Source organism: Jaculus jaculus, chromosome 13, assembly GCF_020740685.1.
Source record: "Jaculus jaculus isolate mJacJac1 chromosome 13, mJacJac1.mat.Y.cur, whole genome shotgun sequence".
In the NCBI taxonomy this organism is placed as follows: domain Eukaryota; kingdom Metazoa; phylum Chordata; class Mammalia; order Rodentia; family Dipodidae; genus Jaculus; species Jaculus jaculus.
The window spans coordinates 27,648,297-27,662,475 of NC_059114.1; positions in this window are offsets into that span (position 1 = coordinate 27,648,297).

Below are 14,179 nucleotides of genomic sequence, written 5' to 3' on the forward strand. Positions count from 1 at the left end.
CTGCAGTGTGGACAGTGACAGCCTTAGTCAGTCCTGCAACAAGCTCTGGAGCTCAAATGACCCTTTGGAGGCAAGGTCTCTGTAAGCCTGTCCTGTGGTCCACTTGAGAAGAGAGGATGACCCTGGGCTCGGCAGCTGAGGACACCTAGGAAGGGCTGACAACCAGAGGCCTCAGGGAGGTCTCTGTGCAGCACGAGGAAAAGCAGAAGTCGCCTGGAGGAGGTGGCATCTGAGCTAACCCAAGGATTACTGAGTGGCTCCTGGCAAGGTGATGGGAAGTGTGAGGTGGGAGTGTCTACAGGAAGCCTCGCACATGAGCAGTGCAGGGTGGGAGGGAATGACAGGATGTTCATGGCTGCCTGTCATCCGCTAAGCATCTTCCCGTGTCCTGGACGTGCGCTTCCACATACCAGCTGCGATTGCTTTCTCTCCTCCTCCAGGCCTCCTGGGAAACCATCTGGGAGGAGATGAGGAGCTGGTGACTCTAAGGAGGTGACCCTGTGACTGCTCACTGGATCCTGAATCTCTCCCCAGCCTTTGTCAGTGCCTGATCACCCGTCACCAAATGGAGAAGATGCTGTTTCCCTGTGCAAAGGACACGCATCAAGGGCAGAGACTGGCAGCATGTCCCTCCATATCCCCAGCATCCTGAGCAGGTCAGAGACTCAAGCACATCCCCTGACTGTGTCCTGTGAGCTAAGGGCATCTCGGAGTGAAGTGAAGGTCAGGTGGTAAAACATAAGGTTGTTAGAACATGTGTCCAAATGGCCTAGGAATGAGGGAATAGATAAGACCTGAGGTAGGGTCTGATTTCTCCTCAGAGGTACTGACAACCAGAGTAGACAAGAGTAGCCTTGATTCCAAACTCCTGGAGAGACGGGAACCTGAGTGACAGCTGACAGGATGCATCTATCTGCCTTGTCCATGCACCAGATGGTCCCTAAGCCATCCCACGGGTTCACCTCGCCTGCCTCCCCCAGAGCTGGCCCCTCCCAAAGTCCCCCTCCTCATCTTACCTTGAAGTCGCAACTTCCTGGGCAGGATATTCCTTTATTGCACCCCTCCAAAGCTGATTGTTCTCAGAACCAAGCCCTTTGATGGTTTAATTGTCCCTAAACTTACACCAGGCTCCAGTAACTGCAGGTAGAGAGTGCAGAGCAGGAGGACTGGAAAGCAGGCAGCCAGGATCAGTGCTGGAGGAGAATAACTTCTATGTGTGGGAGCAGACTTGGCTCTGAAGCCTTCCATGTGTAGGGGAGGCGGATCCTGGATCTCTGGCCTGGGACACCGAGGCTAAGTGGATCAAGGTGGCCTCTACTTCCAACAAAGTCTCTGAAGCCCACCTTCCTCTCCTGTGTAAAGTAGTCACTGCGTGTCCCTCCATGTCTCTTTCTAGCAACTAAGCCTGGACCCAAGTGGCTATGGAGGCCACCATGGATAAGATCTGCTGGGTTCAGAACACACCAGCCCATCCTGAGACCAGCTCAGCCAATTTACTGGCTCAAGATCCACCCCTGAAAGACCTCAAACCCATGAGGATTTGGATCCAACAAGGCTCATTTGTTTTCTTGCTTCATTTCTCCACTCTCTTACTTCCTGGAATGATTTCCAATTAAAAGTGAGGGGATCAGGCTCAATAGATTGCTTAGAAGTTCAGGTGCTTGCCTGAAAGACCCAGGTTAAATTCCCTAGCACCCACATAAGCTGGTTGCACAAGGTGGCATATGGGTCTGGAGTTCATTTGCAGTGGCTAGAGGCCCTGGTGTGCCTATTCTTTCTCTTTCTCTGCTTGAAAAACAAATAAAATATTTTAATTTTAGAAAGTGAGGGGGGGCACCCTGAGCACCTAGAATTTATTCTATGACTTTGGTCTGAATATTTGCCCCTAAGTACATATGATAAGGTTGTAACTTCCAGTGTTAGCTATTAGAACACAGGGCCTTTGGGACATCATCAGAGGTCATAAGGACAGAGCCTTCATCCCTTAAAATTGGGGCACTCATAAAAGAAGCTCCTAGAGGGTTACCTTGCCTTTTCCCCTTCCCCACTTCTGAGAGGTACCATCTATGAACTGATAAACAGGTTCTCAGCAGACCTGAACCTGGTGGATCTTAGATTTCCAAAGACACAAACAGAGTTGTGTATGAACTGTCAAATCTTTTCCCAAATCAAGATGGGGACCATTTGAGGGAGTGCTTAAGCAAGTCTAAGGTTTGTCCTTGGAGAAAGAGGGCGTGGACAGACATGGGGGCGATGGCTAGAATGTGGTAGTGGGTAGAATGCTGAGAGAATTGCACTGGGCTCTGGCTACAGCAGTCTGTGCTGGATCCTCTCAGCAGCCTTTCAGTAATGCACACAGAAAGCACCTACTAGATGCCAGCAACTCTCCTAACCCAAGGGGAGTATGGAGTCACTCCAACACACTGAAGTCCCTGGAGAGATGTGGTTCCTCCAGACAGAGGAAGGGTCCCCTCATTCCCTTCTGCCTTTCCTCACACTACCTTTTCCATGAGCTCTTTTCTTCATACTTAATTGTAAACTCACCCACTACTCCACCTCTCCCCTACATTATGTTCTCTGTACCAGTTGCCCCAACTGAGATGATGGTTTAGTTTACCCACTTGGAATCCAGACTCTATGAGAGCTGGCTGGGATTTCTTATTTATGCTCATGGCAGATTACCCCTGCACTGAATGACACCTGAGGCAGAACTTCTGGACCATATAACTTAAAGGGGGTATTAGGTTTAAGGGTGCCCCAGAAACACAGCTTGCAAGAGTGGGGCAAGATGAGGAACTGATGGGAAGATGGACAGGGAAGTAACTGGCTGTGTTACTTTTCTTGTTGCTGCAACAAGTAAACCTGGCAAAAGCAACTTGAGGGAGGAAGGGTTTGTTTTGGCTCATAGTTTGACAGAACAGGGACCATTACAGGGGGGAAGACATGGCGCCAGGAGCACAAAGCCGCTGGTCACATTGTATCCACAGTCAGGAAGCAGAGATGAATGCTGGTGTTCAGCCTGGTTTCCCCTTCTTACACAGTCCAGAACCCCCATGCCATGGTGCCACCCCAGTGAAGGTGAATATTCCCACCTCAACTAACCTCATCTAGAAAATTTCTCACAAGCATGTCCACACATGTGTTACCATGGTGATTCTAAATCCTGTGGTGCAGGCCTTTAATCCCAGATAGGATTTTACCATGAGTTTGAGGCCAGAACCTGGGGCTACAGAGTTCCAAGTTAGCCTGGGCTAGAGTGAGATCCTACCTCGAAAAAAAAAAAAATTTAAGTAGGAAGAAACTCCTACTGTTGTGTGACTAGGTGGATATGCTGTGCCCATCAGATTGCCCTCTAAATACTCACATTTGTGCCCATAGACTAGTGCTTCTCTCCCCTTTGGGTGAGAAGCTTTTTGCAGTTGGTGACTATTGGAGAGACTCAAAACTCCATCACAGTTCTGAGAATAAGTGACTGTGGAGTGCTCAGTGCTAAATGAGACTTCTACATCACCCCCTCCAAGGCTTCAGAAAATACTGCAGAAGAGGTGGCAGAAAGAATGTACAAGCTAAAGGATGGGGAAGACAGCTTTGGAATATGGCCTTCCAGACTGAAGTGGCCTCACAGTGACTACTGTGACCCACACAAGACCAGCACAATGCTGGGTCCATCAACATTCTGTCATGGATGGTGGAGGGGAAAACATGACATCAAAGTAGAACTAATTGAAAAGAAGGGGTTCTGTGTAAAGGGGGTGTTAGCAGGGGACAAGAAAAGGTAATTGTGGGTTATGATCCAAATATGATACATGAATGTATAAAAATAATCTTTCAAACTTTATTTTATAGAGGGGGAGACAGAATTAGCATGCCAGGGCCTCAGCCACTGAAATCAAACTCCAGATGCTTGTGCCACCTAGTGGGCATGTGCTGACTAAAAAGGAAGGATCTTGTCATATCACAGTTTTTAAAACCTTAAATGTAGTAGATGTAAGAGTTCATTTGCCATTGCTATAAAAAAATATCTGAGTCTAGGAGCTTGATAAAGAAGAAATGTATCTATCATATTTAGCTTTGGAGATTGAAAGTCCAAGGTCAGGTGGTCCTATCTTTTCAGCCTCTAGTGAGGTCCTTGCAGCTGTCACGGTGTTCAAGATGTTATGATAGAAGCATGCGTGAGAGGAAGAGATGGGAAGCCAGGCGTGCCTGTCTCTAGCAATCCATTCTCACAGCCCTCACTCCAAGACCAGCACTAATGGCTCCCAAGGGCACAGCCCCAGTGGCCTGACTACCTTCCCCTGGACTCCTCCTCTTAAAGGACCCATCACTTTTCCACCTGGCCACATGGGGGACAAGCAGGCTTCCACATATAACCTCTCAGATGTGGATAAACTCCATCCAAACCACAGCAATGGCTTAGAAAGATAATCATGTGAAAGTGGTAGTGATGGAGTTTCTGGGTGGTTCTGGGCTTAGCTGGGCTTTTGTGTGCACCTCTGGTCAGCCAGGAGCTGGGGTGGCAGCTCAGCTGAGTTCTTCCTGGGCTTTCTCACATGCTTGGGAATCAATCTATGCCACAGGGGTCTAAAATAGACCTGTCATGCTCCAGCAAATTCCTTCCCATCATGATAGCACATTTTTTCCACTCTTTAGAGCCTAAAGTAGGGGATGTCACAGTGTGCCACCAACACCCCCTCTTTCAGGATGGATATCTTGTTACCCTGGGTGCTATGAATTTGGGGTGTTGGTAACCTGCAGCCCACTGCTCCCCAGAAACTACCCTCTACAGAAGTGAAGAATGCATCCACCATATGCTCTTCCCAGAACCTCCCTTCACTTTCCAATCCTAACTCCAGTTTGGGACAACTCTGAGAGCCAGCTCAGTGACACAAACCAGGATGCATGATGAGGACTGTGTCACCTTTGGAAATTTGATATTCCTTCCCTTGGATTTCCTCCGGGAAAGATACTTAGAACTTCTCCTCCCCCCACAACACACATACACACACACACACACACACACACACACACAGAACTCACCCTTCTCCAGGGACATTCTTGCAATGAACTAAAGAGTTTTATATACCTTTTAACATTTCCCAACATGTTACTAGTTACGTGAAAGCAACCAGTTTCCAAGAGAATGCTTTTTTCATGTCTGCCAGTTTCCATGATGTAAGTACTCCATCCTCGTAATTCCATACTGCCACCTCCAAGTCACCCTGGGGAATCCAGAAGAGGTAATCAAAACAGGCTCTTGTAAATCAGGGGTAAGTTGGCTCCAGGAGAACTCTCATCTAAGGCCAGTATTGCCACGTATATGTCTGTCTGTATAGTTACTTTACTCATTGCTGTGACAAAATATCCAACAAGAAGCAACTTCAGGATTGGTCGTGGCTCACAGTTCAAGGGGACACAGTCCATGATGGTGGGAAAGGCATGGTGGCAGGAGCAGGAGGCAGATAGTCACATATCTGCAGTCAGGAAGCAGAGCTCAAAGAGAAAGTGGGGCTTGGCCATTGAGCCTCATGGCCTGCTTCCACAGACTCTCAGAAAAGCTGCTGCTACTAAAGGAAATACAATCTTCTAAATCAGCTCCACCCCTGGGAAGCAAGTGTTCAAACACTTGAACCTGCAGGGGCCATTTCAAACTCAAACCCCAGCAATGTCATTGGAACAAAAGTGTCTTGAAGCAACCTGCCTTTCTAGTGAACTAACTTCTTATTCTTCAATTTTTAAATATTTTATTTATTCATTTGACAGAGAAAGAGGGAGAGAGAGAGAGAGACAATAGGCATGCCAGGGCCTCCAGCCACTGTACATAAACTCCAGACATGTGCACCCTGTGGTGGTTTGATTCAGGTGTCCCCCATAACCTTAGGTGTTCTGAATGCTAGGTTCCCAGCTGATGGATATTTGGGAATTAATGCCTCCTGGAGGGAGTGTATTGTTGGGGGCGAGCTTATGGGTATTAAAGCCAGTTTCCCCTTGCCAGTGTTTGGCACACCCTCCTGTTGCTGTGGTCCATCTTCTGTTGGCCAGGGGGTGATGTCCACCCTCTGCTCATGCCATCGTTTTCCCCTGCCATCGTGGAGCTTCCCCTCGAGCCTGTAAGCCAAATAAATCTCTTTTTCCCAGAAGCTGCTCTTGGTTGGGTGATTTCTACCAGCAATGCGAACCGGACTGCAACAGTAAAGTGGTACCGAGGAGTGGGGTTGCTGCTAGACACCTGACTGTGTGGCTTTGGCCTTTTGGAGCTGATTTTCAAGAGGAATGTGGAAGGAGTTGAAACCTTGGCCTAAGAGATGCCTTGCAGTGCTGTAAGTACAGCTTGATGGACTGTTCTGGTCTGAGCTGCAAGACCTGAATGCAGTAAGAACTATGGACTGTGAGGTTTGGCTTATGAGGGTGAGAAAGAGCTTTGCTTGGACTAGGCTAGCAGTTTGTGTGATAAGCTTGCTCTTGTGCCCATGTCCTGAGAAGTTGTGCAGGGTTGCTTTGCGTAGAAATGAACTGGTGTGTGCAGAGGGATATGGCACAGAAAGAAAAATCTTTGGGTGAACTGTTGCCCATTCAGCTGCAACTGAGAGATTACAACCTTTGAGACTGGGCTAGCTGACCTGCGCTGGGGCAACAAGAAGAATGTAGACTCTTTTGAAAGGGCCTGAGTGCTCAAGGAGTGTCCTGTTCTTCAAAGTCTGCTTTATTCCCCCCTGGATTAACAAATTGGCACCCTACCTGGTATTGTGGAGTATAAGAAATGCTGGAAAGAGGGTCATTGAGTTTGCAACACGGTCTTGTGTTTTGGAAATGGCCATGGGCAGTGTGAAGCAGGTTTGCTGGTTGCCTGCATAGAGACCCCATGGGGCCATGAGGATGAAGCGTGGCTTGCAGTGGAGACCCATTGGAGATGCCGGGACCATGAGATGGCTGCCAAGGAGCTGCCGGCCCCGATGAAGTTTTCCAGGACTGTGAGTAGCCTAGCTGGAGGGGTGGAAATGGAATGCCAGAGACTTGTTGCTGGTTAGAATTATCGGACTTGAAGATTTGTCACTGGCTAGAGTTGTTGGACTTGAAGCTACAGATGTTTGCCCTGGTTGTTTTAAATCTTGTATTGGTTGAATGTTCCTTTGCTATGCCCAATGCCATCTTTTGCAGTGTGAATATTTATTCTGTGCCATTATGGGTTTTTTGAGGTTATGTTTTGGTATTATGGCTCAGTTAAAAGATCTTGGACTATGGGGATGTATGAACATCATTGGAATTGATAAAAGCTATGGGGACTTTTAAAATGAGATGAATGCATTGCATTTTACATCATGTATGATTATCAGTTTATGGGGGCCAGGGGTGGATTGTGGTGGTTTGATTCAGGTGTCCCCCATAAACTTAGGTGTTCTGAATGCTAGGTTCCCAGCTGATGGATATTTGGGAATTAATGCCTCCTGGAGGGAGTGTATTGTTGGGGGCGGGCTTATGGGTATTAAAGCCAGTTTCCCCTTGCCAGTGTTTGGCACACCCTCCTGTTGCTATGGTCCACCTTATGTTGGCCAGGGGGTGATGTCCACCCTCTGCTCATGCCATCATTTTCCCCTGCCATCGTGGAGCTTCCCCTCGAGCCTGTAAGCCAAATAAACCTCTTTTTCCCAGAAGCTGCTCTTGGTTGGGTGATTTCTACCAGCAATGCAAACCGGACTGCAACACACCCCCTTGTGCATCTGATTAACATGGGTCCTGGGGAACTGAACATGAGTCCTTTGGCTTTGCAGGCCAATGCCTTAACTGCTAAACCATCCCTCCAGCCCTCTTCCATTTTTGTAATTCCATGTTTTGAAGAATAATTTATCTTCAAGCAGAGAGAATGGGCACATCAGGGCCTCTGACCACTGCACATGAGCTCCAGATGCATGTGCTACTTTGTACATTTGGCTTTATGTGGGGACTGGAGAATTGAACCTGGGTCATTAGGCTTTGCGAAGGCAAGGGCTTTAAACACTGGGCCATCTCTCCAGCCCTATTTCATGTTTTTAAAGTCCCTCTCAAGCCATCAAATGACTGTTACCTCCTCTAATGGGGTCTGCTCTGCAGTTCATCATGTATGCGTTAGGTGTGGGCCAGCCTGGCAGAGGGAGCAACAGATGGGTGCTGGATGGAGGGAGGTCCTCCCAGATGACCAAGTATGGCTTTTGTGAAGACTGAAAAGCTTACAAATTCTCTTTAATGACTAAGTTCTCTGGAGTCCTTCACTTAAGCTGTCTCAGGATGCCCAAGAAGAGGTTTTGCAAAGGTGAAAATGAAGTTCTCCAAGAGCCAATTTACCAGCATGGCTGATACCAAGAAAGGCCTGTCCTTCCCCAACCTGCCCACCCAGCACACATGTGCATGTACACAAACAAAATAGACCCTCCTGGGTGGTTCTGATGCCATGATGACACCATCAAGTCACAAGTTTATCAGACGAATCTGCTAACACACTGCCATGCAGGGGCATCACCTCTCAGAATGAGCTGACACTTCCCGTCCCTCCAACATTAGCCAGCTAGCTGCAGAGAGGCCTAACTCAGCTGTACACATCATTAAGCTATGTTCTCTTTTATTGTCCTTTTGAGCCCACTGGTATATTTTGGTTACACTCTGCTCATAGTTAAAGTGTCATGTGCTCAGCTTGGCCCCCATCTGGAAATAGTGAGAGGAGGAGGAGCCCATGTCAGCCTCAAACCAATGACCCTCCTGCCTCAGCCTCCTGAGTGATGGGATCACTGGAGGATCACTGTGAGTTCAAGTCCTCCCTGAGACTACATAGTGAATTCCAGGTCAGCCTGAGCTAGAGTGAAACCCTACCTCCAAAAAACAAAAAAAGAAAAAAAAAAAGGAGACACTGCCAGGGTACCATATACTATCCAAAGTATGACAAGAAGGAAGCCACACTCTCCTCTGGTGATCTCATGACATCTACTCAGAAATGTCCTCAAGACATAAGGTCCCAACAGGGAACAAGAGTTCCAAAAATCTTTCAGATAACTTTGTGCACCCCATTTAACCCAAGCTTCTCTCTCTTGGTTGGAGATTCTGCTTTATTTTACAGATGGCAGAGAAAACAGGAGAGTTGATCCATCAATAAGACAATAGCTGATTGCCCACCACAAGACTCACCACCTCTTCCACACCTGCCACGGCCCAGTAGAACTTGTAGTGAAAGTGGTACCATGAACACTGCTCTCACTGCTAGCCTGACAACCAGCTCCAGGGCAGCAGACATGGTGATCAAGTAAAACTCATCAAAGCAGAAGTTCAGAAGCTACAGAGAACACTAAATCAAACTGGCAACAGGCCTGCCATGGCTCAGTGGATATTGTGGAAGAGGGGGCAGAAAGATGACAAGAGCCACAGTGGGTAGAAATACCCAGAGGCACAGTCCCTGCACTATCCCATTGGGACTGACTGAGGCCTTCATGATCCCACAGTGAATACCATAACCCCACTGAGGAGGGCCCAGGGTAACGGTAATACTATGAGAGAGGGCGTAAAAGAGTATTAAATAAAATTTAATTTAAAAAGAGGTTAGAACCCCTTACCCCCTCACCAAGAGAGCAACAGCAGATGTTACAGTCCTAGAAAATTCTAGAATGCTTCCACTGCACAGCATGGATCTAAGCAGCCCAGAAAGGCAAGAGCTGATTTTAGCCAAACAAGAAGAATGCCTCATTTCTAACCCACACCCTCCACCACCAACCATGGCCCACCATGGCCCTCTCCTTGGCCGTCTGTAATCGGATAGAAATGGTGGCCTCCTGGCTAAGCTTCTCTTCCCAGGAAGCTGAGCCCCCTCTATCTCTTTGAAAATTATAGGGCTTTAGTGTGCCTTTAAAGTGAATTTTCCCCCCTGTGTTTTATTATAATTAATGACCAGAAAACTCTTCTCTTTCCCCTCCCTTTATCTCTTTTTTTTAATTTAATTTTATTTTTTTAATTATTTATTTATTTATTTGAGAGCAACAGACACAGAGAGAAAGACAGATAGAGGGAGAGAGAGAGAATGGGTGTGCCAGGGCCTCCAGCCTCTGCAAATGGACTCCAGACACGTGTGCCCCCTTGTGCATCTGGCTAACGTGCGACCTGGGGAACTGAGCCTCCAACCGGGGTCCTTAGGCTTCACAGGCAAGCACTTAACCGCTAAGCCATCCCTCCAGCCCTCCCTTTATCTCTTAAATATGTTTCTTCTCTCGTTAAAAATGTAGTATTTCTTTTAAATCAGGATATGAATGAGCCTGTCCATAGCAGGGCAGGCCTGGCTTCATCTGTCAACTTGATTATGCAAAGCCTCTGTTCTCAGCAGGCATCGAGGTGGATTTCAAAGCCCTGACTCATGTGAGCTTCCAGACAGCAAGCTAAGCCAGTGCCCAGTCATTTGGTGCAGGTGGGGCTGGCTGAGCGAGGGGATCCCTTCAAGGCCCCCTGGCCCAAAGGCTCTGGGGACTCTGTGTGTGTGTGTGTGTGTGTGTGTGTGTGTGTGTGTGTGTGTGTGTGTGTGTGTGCATGCACATAAGTATGCACTAACACTGCATGGTTCTGCAGACCTGATCTGAACTACTTTTCCTGGCACCAAGGAGTCATCCATGCAGACACATCTGCAATTGCTCAGCGGGCTGGAAGTGAGAATTCATCATAGGAACATGCAAAGATGGCTGGAGAGATATCTCTGGGTTAAGGTGCTTGCCTGCATGCAAAGTCTGATGGCCTGGATTTGATTCCCCAGCACCCACATAAATCCAGATGCACATTGTGGTGCATGCATCTGGAGTTTGTCTGCAGTGGCTTGAAGCCCATGTGCAAAGATGTAGGTAGGGCCATGTTTGAATAAGTCTGAGGTGATGACTGCTGCTCTTTCCTAAATGCTCCTCAGCGTGCCTAGAACAGAGCCACACTGTTCAGAGCATGTGCCATACTGAGCCACAGAATGGAGCCCAGAAGAGCGAATGCAGAGCACTGATTACAGCGCCCATGGCTACGTATGTATGTGTGCACAGGAGATGTCTAGGACGTGGCTTCTCGACCTCAATGCTCACCATATCTGGGGATGGATAATCCTTGAGGATGTGGTCTACACATTGTGGGATGTGTGGCAGAGTCTCTGACCTCTGCCTACACACGGCGGTCATGCTATCTGTGTCTGACAACTAAAACCCTCCCCGTATTCCTGAGTGTGCCCAGGGCAAAACTGGGAACATTAAAGATGGCTCAGGAGGTAGCTGTGCTTCCTGCACAAGCATGAGGGCCTGAGACCACCTGAGTTCGACTCTTGAGAATCCACATAAGTACCAGGTATGGCCATTCATGCCCCCATCCTGTGGGGAGCAGAGACTCTAGAGAATCCCACAGGCTCTCAAACAGCAAAAGAGACTCTCTCACTAGGAAAACCAAACCAAGTGGGTGAGTGACAAAGCGGTACCCAGTGTTCTGGCCCCTGCAGAAAAGTCCACCAGACAGTGCGGGCCAGCTCACAGGGCACCATATCCACACATATGCCACACATGCCACACACACTAATCTCTAAAGACTCACACCAAAATGCCAGCTCTGAGTTCTGGGCAGCAGCATCAGGAAGGGGAGATGTGTGGGAGCTCTGACTAGTTGAGCAACATTATCTTGTATGACTTCTCAGGGTGGGGACACTAAGGTGAGGCCAGGGGACCTGACGATAAAGGCACAATCACAAAGGGAGGTATTCAAAACTCCAAGTCTGAAGACTTAGAGCTTCTTGCTGGAGCCATGACTATATGAGCAGTCTTCCCGGGAACATTCATACAGAGCCCGTGGGAGACTTGCGTTCAGGGTATGTTGTGTGAACCCTTTTCTGGGGAGGTGCTGACAAGCGTCTGCTCTGCCCACCGAGGGCACCAACAACAGACTGACATGGGATTGGGATTCCAGAAAAGTATACCTGATGAACCCAAGGAGTTCACTGCACTTCCTTACAAAGCATGGGCGAGGGGTTACGTACAGGAGCACCGAGGATCCCAAAGCAGTTGCAGTATCGAAAACGGTCTCATCCCATTGAGGATGACGACTTCCCCGCTAGCTGCATGGATGGAGCGCCCATCCCTTGATCTTCTACCTTCTCTAACTCTATCCCCTGAGGCACAGTCTCATGTGTCGTGGCATACCACAGTCATGGGGTACAGCTGAGATCTCAGGTGAGGATCTGCTGACCTTTCCTGCCCCTCCATCTCCTACAGACCCAGTCTCCAGGGTCTCTCATGAGAGGTCGCAGCTGCTGCCCCTGACAAAGATGGCAAGTTGTTCTGCTCGGAGGTCAGTGTCACACAGCAGGGAGTAAGTGTACGCTGAACGGGAGATGATGCTGGCACACATTTTGCACTAGATAGAACCTTTGTGTGGGCATTTGCTTGCAAAGTCTTCTGACTGGGGTTCGATTTCCCCAGTACCCATGTAAATCAAGATGGACAGTGGTTGCATGTGTCTGGAGTCTATTTGCAGTGGCAGAGGCCCTGGCACACCTATACTGTGTGTGTATCTCAATAAATATTTTAAAAAGTCATACTTAGTGGTTGTCTGATAGGTCTCTCCTGGATTAAAAAAAAATAGACACTTGAAATACCTTTGATTAAAGGTAATAGTCGAAACCAAAGTGCTTATTATTTCTAGGCTTAGTTCATTCAAGAACTCTGATGGGGCAACCACACAGCAACATTATGGAAAACTGGCATCTGATCTTGGGAGCCTCAAGCTTGACCTAGGGACCACCTGTTACCTGGCCCTAGCATGAGGTGGAGAACTCAGTTCACCCCCACCTGACTAATGGCTATACCACTTGGCAGGCCATCACCAATGCTAGTTACTGAGGCCCACCCAGTTCACTCTGAATACAGGTTAAATTATGTAAATGCTGGAGAACAAAAAGCTATGTGTCCCACAGCAGCCTTATTCTTCACAGTCCACCCTATGACAGGAGAGAGATATTTCCTACTTCCATCATAACCCTGAGCTCCAAGGTCACAGAGGAGGCCAGGAGTTCAGCAACTCAAACAGCTGAGAACCCTAATGAGTCCATCAGGTGCCCGCCTACACTGTGAAAGATGGCAGGGTCTCTGGGGCACTGGGGTTAAGGTCTTGTACAGCCATGTGTAGTCTACGGAGCCAGGCAAACCTGAGTTGTGTTGTGTTTATACCACATTCTAGGTGAGAAGAAGGACCTGGATGAAAACCTACAAACCGGTTCACTTTCTCATCAGTGAACTGTGAGTGACAATTCTGGGCTACAGTGAGAATCACAGGAAATAGAAATTAAAGCACCGATAATGAACTGATATGTCATGACTTGTACTGCTTCCTGACAGCCACAGTTTCTACCAGAAGCAGAAGAGACTCCTGAACCACATCCTTTTCTGGAAAGTTCAGTTGAGCTGGGGGAAAAAAAGATCCTAAGTCTTAATGGTGTCATTTCTAGTTGGGCTTCAAAAGAACACTAGACAGATGGCTGAAGTCTCTATTTTAGGTGTCAGGGCATTCATGAACCTTCTATGAACATCAAAACTGAATAGTTTGCCTGGTCTGAAAGACCAGTAACGGGTGTCTTCTGAGAATCGGAAAGAAACCTTGATAAATGTATGTATCACCAGAACTCCTGGCCTCCTCTCTGACCTTGAATGTCGGATAAAAGGTAATGGTGGCTGTAGTTTGAATCACATGTCCCCCATAAACTCACATTTTTTGGAATGCTTGGCCCCCAGCTAATGGCAGTTTGTAAAGTGAAGTCTTGCTGGAGGAGGTGTGTTGTTGGGAGTAAACTTAGGGTATTACAACCAGCTCCCCCTTGCTGGAGTTCCGCTCACTCTCCTGCTGATGTTGTCCATCTGCTGTGGCAGAGGTGATGTCCAGCCTCTGTTCATGCCATGCTTTCCCCTGCCATCACGGAGCTACCATGGAGACTGTGAGCCAAAATAAACCCTTTCCTCCCATCAGCTGCTTTGGTTGGGTGCTTTATCCCAGCAGCAAGAGAAGGTAACTGCAACAGTGGCCAACACCTGAACACCACTGCACACCCCTACACATCCCTACACGTGCTTTTTATAACCTTGTTCACCTGAGCCTTTTTTCCTACCTGTGGAATGAAAATGGGGTATTAGTGCCTATCTCAGAATTGTTCCATGGGTCACATGGG